This window comes from Lolium perenne, chromosome 2, assembly GCF_019359855.2.
Source record: "Lolium perenne isolate Kyuss_39 chromosome 2, Kyuss_2.0, whole genome shotgun sequence".
NCBI classification, from domain to species: domain Eukaryota; kingdom Viridiplantae; phylum Streptophyta; class Magnoliopsida; order Poales; family Poaceae; genus Lolium; species Lolium perenne.
Genome location: NC_067245.2, coordinates 151,372,813 through 151,386,498, shown reverse-complemented (window position 1 = coordinate 151,386,498; position 13,686 = coordinate 151,372,813). Strand labels below are relative to the sequence as shown.

General features: G+C 43.2%; 1 pseudogene; it reads right to left on the bottom strand.

Annotated features, from left to right (window-relative positions):
• Positions 1–4,421: 4,421 nt before the first annotated feature.
• LOC139835626 (uncharacterized) lies at positions 4,422–12,817 on the bottom strand (annotated as a pseudogene).
• Positions 12,818–13,686: the final 869 nt, after the last annotated feature.

The following is a 13,686-nucleotide window of genomic DNA, read 5'->3' as shown; positions in this document are numbered from 1 at the left end:
TTGAAAACTTCATACAAAACTTCAGACAATTTTCATTAGCAACATTAGTGCAATCAAAATAACAAATCCACTTTGATTCAGTTATAACATAAGTCAAATATCCATTAAAACATTAGCTCCTGTAGAAACTTCTCCAAAAAGCTCTTTCTCCGAAAAGAAATCAAAAATAAAAAGATTAAGAGGCAAATGCAAATAGTGGAAGAAATCTATCAAAATAGAACAGGAGGTAAAGATCAATTTTTCCGAAAATCCTATGTTGCTCAAATCGAAAAGTGCTCAACTAACGAAAGTTAGATAATAACCTGGGGCATATGCTCAAAAATTGGCAGCTGAAAATTACGTTCTTGCTGGGAATACAAATTTTTTGCTGACAACACAAAATCTGTTTCAGGACAGCAACTTCCCCAAATCTTACTTTCTTCCTATTAGAGGCTATTCTTGGCACAAAAACGAAATAAAAATGATAAGGAGAGTTTATTACAATGGTAATAACTTCCAATACTCAAAAAAAGAAAAATTACATTAATAAAACATGGGTTATCTCCCAAGAGTGCTTTTCTTTAACGCCTTTCAGCTAGGCGCGGAGAAAGAGCTCGCATCAAGAATTTTCAAGCAAACAAGCATCAACATCATAACTTGTCCTAATAATATAATAAAAATATGACTTTCTAGGGAAGTGTTCCATACCATTCTTGAGTGGCAATTGATATTTAATAATCCCATCTCTCATATCAATAGCAGCACCAACAGTTCTAAGAAAAGGTCTTCCCAAAATAATAGGACAAGAAGCATTGCACTCATTATCCAAAACAACAAAGTCAACGGGGAAAAATTATTATTAACCATAATAAGAACATTATTAACTCTCACAAAGGTTTATTTTTAGCAATATCATCAAGATGAACATCCAAATAACATTGTTCCAACGGTGGCAAATCAACCATATCATAAATTTTTCTAGGCATAACAGAAATGCTCGCACCAAGATCACATAAAGCATTGCAGTCAAAGTCATCTACTTTCGTAGTAATGATGGGCTCCGAACCATCTTCTAACTTCCTAGGAATAGAAGCTTCATGTTTTAATTTTCTTCTCTAATTCGCATGAGAGCATTTGTAATATGCTTTGTAAAAGCCATATTTATAGCACTAACATTAGGACTTCTAGAAAGCTTTTTGTAAGAACTTAATTACTTCAGAGATATTGCAATCATCAAAATCAAATTCATTTTTATCAAAGGTAAAAGGTCTATTGTCTGCCATACCTCAAAATTTTTAGCACTCTTATCAAAGACAGTTTCAGTGGTTCTAGGAAATTTTGTAGAAGGAGTGGGGCCTTTTCCTGCACCAATTATTTTACCATTAATAGTAGGAGGTTTGCTAGCATTTGATACTTTAGCATTACTAGTGGTGGTAATGGTACAAACTTTAGTCATATTATTATTTCTAGAAATTTCATCCTCTCTTTCCCACCTAGCATGTAATTCCGCCAACATCCTAACATTATCATCAATTTATTACTTGAATGGCATTTGTAGTAGCAAAGGGGTTTTCATCCATAATTACAAGTTTAGCAGCCATTTTATTAATCAAAGAAGTTTGTGCTTCACAGAAGGATGAAATACAAGTTTTAGCATTGGATATTTTGACTTGCAAACCAGAAATTTCCCTATTTAAATTCTCAAGTTGATAACTAATATTTTTCAACATAGCAGATTATTCTTCCATGGTTTTTGTCAATACTTTATTATGCTCATATTGCATTTGCATAAAGTTCTTAGTGGCCTTTTCAACTTCTAAAATCTTTTCCTCACTAGGCATTCTAGATCTACCATAATAACCATTGCCACTATTAGAATGATATGGCATATAATTGTTACTACTAAAGTTACTCCTATAAGCATTGTTGTTAAAATTATTGCTTTTAATGAAGTTCACATCAACATGCTCTTCTTGAGCAACCAAAGAAGCTAAAGGAATATTATTAGGATCAAGATGAGCTTTACCATTAACAAGCATAGACATAATGTATCAATCTTATCACTGAAGGTGGAGGTTTCTTCAATAGAATTTACCTTCTTACCTTGTGGAGCTCTCTCAGTGTGCCATTCAGAATAATTTATCATCATATCATCAAGAAGTTTTGTTGCAGCCCCCAAAGTAATGGACATAAAGGTACCTCCAGTAGCTGAATATAGAAGAATTTTTGAAAAAACTTTAGTCCTGCATAAAAAGTTTGGATGATCATCCAAGTAGGCAGTCCATGAGTGGGCCAATTCTTTAACAAAGATTTATTCTTTCCCAAGCTTGAGCAACATGTTCATTATCAAATTGTCTACATTTCATTATGTCACTTCTCAAGGATATAATCTTAGTAGGAGGATAATATTTTTCCAATGAAAGCATCTTTGCATTTAACCCAAATCAATACTATTTCTAGGCAAAGATGGCAACCAATATTTAGCTCTCCCTCTCAAAGAGAAAGGAAACAATTTCAGTTTTATAATGTCACCATCTACATCCTTATATTTTTTCATCTCACAAATTTCAACAAAATTATTAAGGTGAGAAGCAACATCATCAATACTAGTACCAGAAAATTGCTCTTTCATAACAAGATTTTACAAAGAAGGTTTAGTTTCATAGAAAGCTGCTTCAGGAGCAGGTGGAGCAATAGGTGTACAAATAAAATCATTGTTGTTTGTGCTAGTAAAGTCATGCAACTTAGTGTTGTCAGGAGTACCCATTTTAGCAAGATTAAAACAGAGCAACAGAAATAAAAGCTATACTAGAAACTAATTTTTTTTTGCTTTTGATATAAAGAAGCAAACAAGTTAGTAAAATACACTAAGAAAAGACTCCCCTTGAAGAAATCCTCTTTCTCCCGGCGCCAGAAAATTACTTTGATGGCGGTTGACAGGTTGATCGAGTGTCTTGATTACTCCTCGGCGACGGTGCCAAAAAATTAGATTGATGAGTGAAGATCACACCATTGTGGAGCCCTAAGAGGAAGGTATGATGAGCACAGTAGAAAGTTTTCCCTCAGTAAGAAACCAAGTTTTAATCGACCAGTAGGATAAAGAAATAACTTTTTAAGGTGTTGCTACCTGACTTTTGGCAGGGCGCTCTACCAGCGTTAGCAACAACGTGGAACCTGCACACAACACAACCAAAATACTTTGCCCCAACTTACAGTGAGGTTGTCAACCGATTTTGCTGAAAACAAAGGATTAACCGTATAGGGTGGAAAAAGATGTTTGTTTGCAGTGAAATAAAGAGAACAGTGTTTGTAGTAAGTAAACATAACAGGTGTTTGCAGTAGATGTTTTATCAGTGTAAAAGAAAGGACAGGGGTCAATAGTTCACTAGAGGTGTCTCTCCATAAATATAAATAACATGTTGGGTGAACAAATTACAGCTGGGCAATTGACAAAATAAAGACGATACATGACAAGATGATTAGTATGAGATTCATTTGGGCATTACAACATGATACATAGACTGTAATCCAACTGCGTCTATGACTAATAATCCACCTTCCCAGTTAGCATCTGCACCCCTTTCAGTATTAAGTTGCAAGCAACAGATTATTGCATTAAGCAAAGTGTGTAAAGTAAACAATAAAATTATCCTTAGATAAAGCATCGTTGTTTTCTCCCTAGTAGCAACAGCGCATCTACAACCTTAGAAGGTATTGTAACTTTCCCAGATTACTAGAGGCATGAACCCGTTATCGAGCATAAATACTCCCTCTTGGAGTCACAAGCATATACTTCGCCATAGCATCTACTAGCAACGGAGAGGATCACTACTAGGAAAAGGCCTAGCCGTAATAATGGTGTCAGTGGCGCACATCTATTTTGGTGCGCCACTGCTAGTTAGCAGTGGTGCACCAAAAAGTGGTGCTCCACTGATACAAATATAGCAGTGGTGCACTGCTTTTGAGGTGCGCCATTACTAAAGTTCTACCAGATCCCACCCCTCCTCCAAACTTAGCAGTGGCGCACCTCTTAGAGGTGCTCCATTGCTATCTAACATAGCAGTGGCGCACCTATATGTGGTGCGCCATTGGTAAGTCTGGGTGTATGGTTATAAATAAGCTTGTGTGTGTGTGGTGCACCACTGCTATTCAAAAGCATCAGTTGGCTCGATCTGAATCAATATCTGACGAGGCCAGCAACAGCCTATAGAGCCCACCTACCGTGATCCTCGTATCACCCGATCTCGACCATCCACACGACCCATCCAACGGCCCCAACAACACAGAAAGAAACACAAACCCGCAGAGTACTTTGTCGGCTGGTCCGCTCCATCCACCGATAGCCGCCCCATTCGCTCTCCCCATCTCCTACTTTCCCCTCCCCATCTCCATGTTCTCTTTCCCGAATCGCCCCTGCTCTCCTCATCTACTGGCTCTGCCGCCTACTGCACCTCCCCGAGCTCGCCATCGTCCTCCGAAGCTCCGGCGCCTCCCCTCTGCATTCTCCCTCGCGGCAGCGCCCTGGCCGGCCCCTCCATCTCCTGCTGCCTCCGCAGCTCCACCGCTCCTGCTCCCATGCGCCTCACCACCTCCAGTGGCCACGGGCCCTGCGCTCCTCTACCGCGTCCGGCTCATGCACACCGGTAGCGCACTCCTCCACCCCCGCTGCTGCACCTCTCTGACACAGCCGGCCTGAGCGCCCTCCAGCTCATACTCTCCTTCCACGTGCGGCCGATGCTACCTCGCGTGATGGGCCTCCCGTGCCCTAGGGCGACTGCGTGCATCTGCATGTGGTCTGCGCCGCTCTGCCAGCTGCCGCACAACGGCTCGCTCCTCCAGGTTCTCCCCTGGCGGCCGGCTCCTCTCCTCCAAGCAGTGATAGCGCCAATGTCGCGACCGTCGGCGAGCTCGCGCTCCAGGCCATCAAATGGGGCGCCGACCACTTCGTCAAGTTGCAGCGCAAATGCTGGACTTTGTCGGCATCGACCAAATCGAGCACAACGGCTGGATTTGATTGCTTTTTTTGTATTTTTCTTAGGGTCCTAGCTGCAAATTTTAGAAACTTTGGTTGCACCTTTTCGTTTGTGTCCTGTAATAACTCTGATATTTAATAGAATAAAGTAGCTTTCATAAGCGGTCAATTCAGATCCACCGAGATCCGTCGTCAGCCACACACCCAAACCCACCCATGTGGTGTTTTATTTATTTATTTATGCAACAAGCAGTGGCGCATCTTATGGTATATTAATGGCGCACCCAAATGGTATAGTGGTGGCGCACCTAAGTGCCAATAGTGGTGCGCCACTAGTAAATGGGTTACTAGGTGCGCCACTGCTAAGCAAAATAGGTGCGCCCCTGATAAGCTGTTTTCTAGTAGTGCATGCAAGATCACAAATAACATATGACAAGTATATAATCAATCTCAACCATAGTATTCAATATTCATCGGATCCCACCAAACACAACATGTAGCATTACATAAAGATGATCTTGATCATGATAGACAACTCACAAGATCTAAACGTGAAGCATAAATTGGAGAAGACAATCATCTAGCTACTGCTATGGACCTGTAGTCAAGAGATGAACTACTCACACATCACTTCGGAGGCGGACATGGCGATGTAGAGGCCTCCAGTGATGATCTCCCTCTCCGACAGGGTGCCAGGAAGAGCTTCAGAACCTTCCCGAGCTAGGGTCGGCAATGGCGGCCACGACAGAACTTTTCGTGGATGGAGGCTCCGGTATTTAGGTTTTTCCCGATCAGATGTATTTCTAAGACGAAGGCCGAGGTCGGTGGGCGCTCGAGGGGCCCACACCACCCCTAGACGCGGCCAGGGGTGGCCTGCACCTAGGCATGGCGTGGCCGCCTCCTGGCACATCTTCGTCTGCCCTCTGGACTCCGTTTTTGTTACAGTAAAATAGGAATTTTGGCTTTTGTTTCGTCCAATTCCGAGAATATTTCCTGTACAAATTTTTTGAAAATACAAAACAACAGAAAACAGGGTACTGGCACTGTGGAATCTTGTCAATATGTTAGTTCCAGAAAATGCATAAAAGTGCAACGAAGTGTAAACAAAATATGTAGAAATTGGTGTAAAACAAGAATGGAGTATCAAAAATTATAGTTATGTTGGCAACGTTTCAATGGTAGTAAATTAAATGAAATTCAATAAGGGTAGAGAGTCATTGGGGAGTTTAGGATCCACCACTAGATTAGGTATGTTGATTAGGAATATTAATTTTGTCTTATATATATATATATCTATGTGAGGCAAGGTTCCTCATATGGATGTTTCCTTGAAGCACAATTTTGACATCTCTCATGGCATTTACCTTACCAATTCGCATGCTACGCTAGTTGTGGTAATTAAGGGTCCCCTGATGACACACAAGTATAGGGGTGTATCGTAGTACTTTCGATAAATAAGAGTGCCAAACCCAACGAGGATCAGAAGGTGTTGATGAGCAGTTTTGATCGAGGATTCACTGTAAACACTAGCAAACAAGTTTGCATGGGTATTTGGTATTGCAGATAAATAAACTACGAGTAAATAAAATGCAGTAATAATAATTACAACGAGTGGCCCAATCTTTTTTAGAGCAAAGTACAAGCCGGTTGTTTTACTTATGATGACCAAACGTTCTTGAGGACACACGGAAATTTCATCAAGTGCTTTCGCTTCACATAGTTGAATAATCTTCAATAGTTTGGTAAGTGTTATGTGGGCGAACCTATGCTAATGCACTACCCCATACTTGTACTAATGCATACTTGTGATTATACATCTTGCAAGCATCCGCAACTACACAAAAGTAATTAAGATAAATTTAACCATAACCTTAAACTTCGAGATCCTACACTCCCCCGTGCACCGGTTTTCTAACGGGGGTTTGGGTTTCTGTCGCTCCCGCAACCCCACAATTAGTAGCCAAATACACGATGCATTCCCCTAGGTCCATAAAGGTGAAGCATCATGTAGTCAACGTTCACTTGACACCAGTAGAAGAATAGCACCACACCTTAAATACCAAATCATTGCATATTACTCAACACAGTTCCACTACTAACATCATGACTTCTCCCATGTCCTCAAGAACTAAACTAACTACTCAAGAGAGATCATATGGATCATAATTAGAGGTGATATACTGATGTATGAAAATCTGGACATAAACCTTAATTCAATGGTTTCACTCAATAGCATCAACTACAAGGAGTAATCAACACAGGGCAAATTTCCCCTATGAACTAGACAAGTATCAAACCCAAGATGTTACAGAGGGAAGGCATGGAGACGGCGGTGATGATGGTGCTGGTGGTGGAGATGATGGCGATGATGACCCCGATGAAGTCCAGCTCGATGGCGGTGACGATGGCGACGATTTCCCCCTCCGGGAGGGAATTTCCCCGGCAGAATTCTGCCTGCCGGAGAGCTTTTCTTTCTATCTGGTTCTCCGCCCCTCAGCGGCGGTGGAATAACCAGCCCCTAGGTGGATGCTTTGATTACACTAGATGGATTCTTTGATTACACCAAACACTACTGCGTAAATGGGTTGTTATAAAGGTGGCATTAAGTGTTCAGAAAGTATACGGTTGAGGCACTTGTATCAATAGTGGGATTTGTCCACCCTAATGACGGATAGATATACTCTGGGCCCTCTCGGTGGAATGATATCTAATTAGCTTGCAAGCATGTGACTGGTTCACAAGGGATATCATATCATGGTACGAGTAAAGAGTACTTATTGGTAACGAGGTTGAACTAGGTATGGAGATACCGATGATCAAACTTTGGATAAGTAAAATATCGCGAGACAAAGGGAATTGTTATTTTATGTGAATGGTTCTTTCGATCATGAAGTCATCTCCAGGTCCCGCTATTAGTTATTGATCGGAGAGGAGTCTCGATCATGTCCACATAGTTCTCGAGCCGTAGAGTGACACACTTAAGGTTTGATGTCATTTTAAGTAGATATGGAATATGGAATGGAGTTCGAATGTTGTTCGGAGTCTCGGATGGGATCCAGGACATCACGAGGAGTTCCGGAATGATCCATAGAATAAGATTCATATATAGGGAGTCACTTTCCAAGTTTGAAAATGATCCAGTGCATTTATGGAAGGAGCTAGAATATTTTAGAACCTTCCAGAAGAAATCACCATGGAAGGTGGAGTCCCGGATGGACTCCACCAACCCTAAGCAGCCAACCAAGAGGGGAGGTGGAGTCCATGGTGGTCGGCCAAGGGAGAAGGAAAGGAAGGAGTCCCACTTCCCCTAGGTTTCACCCATATGGAAGGTTTTGAGTTGGACTCTTATTCGAATTTTGGGCAAACCCTAGGGGGTTCCACCTATATAAAGAGAGGGAGAGGGAGAGGGCTGGCCACCTCTTGAGCCACACCACCAAAGGTCACCCAAGGCCGGCGCCCAAGTGCCCCCTCTCCCAAACCCTAGCTACTCCCCTCCTTTATCCTCTCATGCGGTGCTTACGGCGAAGCGCTGTCGGAGATCTCCACCACCACCGTCACCACACAGTCGTGCTGGCGGGATTCCGAGGAGGATCTACTACATCCGCTGCCCACTGGAATGGGGAGAAGAATGTCGTCATCAACACTGTACGTGTGACCGAGTGTGGAGGTGCTGCCCGATTGTGGCACCGTCAAGATCTTCTACGTGCTTTTGAAGGCGGCAAGTGATCGACTACATCCACAACGATATTTATCTCATCAACGCTTAGCGATCTTTGAGGGTTTGTTGATCTTCACCTCGTTGCTACCATCTACTAGATTAGATCTTCACTTGTTATTCGTTCTTGCGGTAGGAATTTTTTGTTTTCTATGATACGAATCCCTACATCTACCTCCTGCCATCCTGCTACTTCCCCCTCTTTTATATCCCCCGCCTCCACCACGAGTTGGGAAGTACCACTTCAGGTGATCCGTCTGCCCACAAATGAAACAATCCCTATTCTCTTTGCACTCTCTACGCTCGGTCATGGAAAACGTTGGATCTGACACAACTTTCTCATCTCCTGGTTCTAGAGAGAGTCGTACCTCCTCTTGAGCCATTACTACAATGGCCTCGTCAAGAGTGGGCAAGGAGGTGTGGTGAAGCAGAGATGCCTTTCTGCCATCAAAGCACTTACTTAGCCCCTCCAAAAGCTTGAGAACATGCCTGTGTTCTATCCACTTGTGCCCTGACTCGATGGAGGCTGCATCATAGAGTTCGAGAGGGTCACAGTTATCCTAATCAGCCCATAGGGCTTGTAGCTCTGCCACATATGCCATCACTGTCATGATCCCCTGGTGGAGATGGCGAATCTTCCCATCAATATGAGCAATGAGCATGACATTGCCCTTACCAGAGTACTGGATGGACAAGGTCTTCCATATTTCAGCAGCTGTGGACAACCCCTCCATGGAACGCCCAATGGAGGGCACCACCGAGTTCAACAGCCACCCAATAAGCAGAGAGTTGACAGTTTTCCACTTCTTTCCCTCAGCACTTGTCTTGTCTCCTGGTTCTTTGACAGTCCCTAATAAGTACCCATCAAGATCCGTCAACACCCGGATTTTTAAGTCCAGATGCCTATTATGCCAGTCATCGCAATCCCAGGAAGATTGTTTTTGTGAGACATAACAATTGATATCACAGAACATCATTCATTATAAAACATAATAGTCTTACAACAAAGGATCTCATGATCCAAGTCTTACAACAACAGTTGATCTAAGGATCAATTACAAAACACACAGCGGAAAAAACGTGGTAGCGGTCCATCTGTTCCACGGGAAACGCTTGACGTCAGGTGGTAGTCCTAGTTATCGTAGACATCCTGCTGTCCACCATCTGGGTACGGGTTCTCCTCTTCATAATCTGGCCATTTGAAAAGCTAGGGACACAGCCATGAGTACTTTAAAGTACTCGCAAACTATACTAACATAAGTACTAGCAACTCTAAGCATGGTTCTAAGCTCTAGGTTCATTTGCATAAAGCCAGATTTATTTCATTAACACTTACTAATCAAGACTCTTTATTTCCCTAGACTTACTCAAGTGGGAACATTAGTGTCATTCCCACCACTCTATTGTGATTCAAGTCCAAGTCACATTTCAAGTCACCATTCATTTTTAGAAGAGATCTGGTAGCGGAACAGTATGGCCATCCAACTGTCCATGACCGTGGACGCGGCTATTCGAATAGTTTAACACTCTGCAGAGGTCGTACTCTTGTGCCACAACTTTTGATTACATCTATCAGGGATAGTCCTGAATCATCATAACTCAGTATGCGGATCATCAACCATTAACCTTTCACTTACGTACTCTAGTATAGGCACCTCCCCTATGAGCTTGGCCTCCTAGTGATGTCAAACTCCATCCTAGGAACTGCACAGGGCTTAGGTAGGACATTCAACTCTTTTCACGTCATTTTACTTTCAACGGAGGAAGCCTCAGCATAACCTCTATGACACTTGTTCAGAGGGAACCCATACTAAGATACATAAATTTTCAGCTAAAGCCTTACCCATATTCGGTATTGTGGGGTACTCTAAAATTGGAATGGTATCGCATCCGAACCCAACCATCAGTTTTTATCAAATTCACAATGTCATTCAAAATTCATATTCACCTTCAACACTTTCAATAGAATGACTCATCATTTCAAGGTTTTCAAAGTCATTTGATTCACAAGTTCCCATCTAGAGTAGTCAATTTTAGTTTAGCACTAGCAACTAGTCATGAGGGGTGCTAACTGCATTTTTGCTCTCTAAGCTAAGTGTGAAGCTCTTGTGATACTCTACACTTAGACACAATAAGCAATGAGCATGACATTGCCCTTACCAGAGTACTAGATGGACAAGGTCTTCCATATTTCAGCAGCTGTGGACAACCCCTCCATGGAATGCCAATGGAGGGCACCACCGAGTTCAACAACCACCCAATAAGCAGAGAGTTGACGGTTTTCCACTTCTTTCCCTCAGCACTAGTCTTGTCTCATGGTTCTTTGACAGTCCCCAAAAAGTACCCATCTAGATCTTTCTCATCCACAACCAACATTGCCCTCCGAGACCAAATCAGATAGTTAGTAACACCCTCTAGCTTGATATCCGTGGGAGACAGGTCAATCTTCTAAACCACTTCTTGTCGAGGAACAATGGCCTCAGAGCCACTCCCTTTTGAGAGAAACAGCGTGATCTGCTCGAGGTCCTCCGCAAGGCCTTTGGACTCAACCATCTGCACTCTCACCTTCACCCAACAAAAACAACAAACACCTTCGGGGCATGCTTACCAGCAACCTCCTTTCACCAGCAGCAGGCTCACACAACTTGAGAAACCACCACCCCCGCTCCATTCCTGGATGAGCAGCTACACGTAGCAGCAAGAAACACAGTCCAGCTTGTCCTTCTCCTTCCCCTTGCATGCAACACCACCTCGTCTCCTCTCCGCCGCGCAGAACCACTCCCTTTCTGAACCGGCTTCCCTTCAGGCCCCACTGTCCCTTGCTCTGATACCATGTTGGAGCAGTAGCTCACCTCATATTTCTTGGTCCCTAGCGGCTGGTGTTGTTTCTTCTCTCTTAGGGTTAGCTCTCCTCTAGCTCCCTCCTTTTATAGGTCAGCACACACATGGCTTGGGCCACTTGGGCCAGAAACATGTACAGTGTTCAACATATAGGATCCTAATGGAGATCAGGAAATATCTGGAAGATCAAATCAGACTATGGAGACTATCACTTGCTTCCCCATTAACCGATGAGGATAGAATGAAAATAAATAAGCCTACAGATATACAGGTGCAGAGGGTTATTTCCACTAGGAATCAAAATAGGAGCAAGTACAAAGAAGATTTTGCGGCTCATGTACTCTTAGAAACTTCAAAATAATAATTGTCAAAAAAACTTCAAAATAACATGTGTTCTCTATCCAGGTTTACTGCAATACAAAAGGAACAAAAAAAAATTGGGAAGCATGCCATCCAAAAATAGGGGAAATAATTGACACTAGGAAGCTAATTGTATCATTCATCGACATAAATTTGGCCACAGAAGTTGACAAAGCAAAAGAGAGCAATGTAAGAAATCTCATCGCTGGAATAGTCCAAGCATCCTTTTTTTTGCACAGAAGTGGGGTCAGACAACCCCGGTGGAGCTCTTATATTAAAACATGTGGCAGGTACATCTTATAGAAAAGCTCCTTTACATCTCTTGCCCTGAGAAACCTATAATTTGAAGAAGAGGCCTTCCACTTTGCAAAAAGCACCCTTACTAAAAGGAAGGAAAAGCAATCAAGTCCAAGTGCTCCTCTGCCACCCACCGCCGACGGACTCCAGGCGTCTCCGCCGAGTCCCGAGCACAGACCGCTCGAATGCTCTTGTCCAGCGCCAAGATCAAGCCCATGGCTACCACTAGAGAGTCGGGGACGAACCACTTGACTCCCCAGCGATGTCGAGATCCAGTAGCCGACCATGAGGGACTCCGCCATGGAGGTTGAGCAAGACGGGCCACCTTTATGGCCAAGGATCACGGTGACAAGCTTGGTCACCACGTGATTCGCTCGAAGAAGAACAACTCCAGAGTTGCAACCAGAAGATCCGCCAATAGTAGCCTCGTCGGAGGTCCCCTCCCAGTCTCCACCAATGCGGTGACCAAAGAGAGGGGGAGCCAGGACGAAATCGCCCGGATATGGTGGATCGAAGAAGAGCTTTATTGGGGAGGTTGACGTCGACCTGCCGCTGCTCGTCCTTGCCTCCGACCGTCGGAGCACCACGAGCAGCTGTAGCACCGGCGCCTGGGAGTAGCCCAACCTCCACCGCCACCACCTCAGCATGGGCATGATGCCAATATCCACAAGGGTAAACTACTAAACAAGAAAGGGAGAAGAGCTAGACTAGCCCTAGACTACTCCGGCGCTTCACCTCCAACGCCTCTGGCCGGCTATTCCGTTGGAGTGGCTTCGGAGGGGCGGCCAAGTACTGTAGAGGCTTGAGAGCTAGCGGGGGGGGGGGGGGGGGGGGTGTTCTTGAGATTGCTTGGTCTCCCAGTCTAGCTAAGACTTAAAGGCATGGGAAATGTGGGTCTTCCCAGAACCTTGAACAGTAAACAAAAAATGGTTAGGTTGTGTGAAGAATATTCTAATAGCCCATTACATTTGAATTGCATCGATATTAATTTCATTTGATCCACCCTACCATCAATAAATTATTACTCCCTCTCCGTATCGGTTTAACAGGCGTGCACGTAGTTTAAGACAAAGTTTGACCACTAAGTTAGTCAGCAAAATATAAATTATATGTCTTCAAAATCTATACCATCAGATTTATATCCAAAAAAGGTTTCCAACGATATAATTTTTGAAACATATATTTATATTTTATTGACCAAAATAATGGTCAAAGCAAATTCTTAAACTGCGCACGCCTGTTAAATCGATACGGAGGAAGTAGTAGGGCACTAAGATAAGTATATAAAGGAGCATTAGGTTATTTTGTTTTGATAATAAGAAAACAATGAACGTGATTTTCTATCTTGACCAACAAGCAACAACCAATATAGAGTTAGACAATGGGGATCTGCATACTGTATGTTGCAAATGCAAGTCAGTCTAAAGCGACGATCAAGAAACAATAAGACATCTAGTGCCATAATGTAAGCCAGACTTGCAAACTACTGCACAATCTCCGACATGGGTGGCCTGATGGCTCG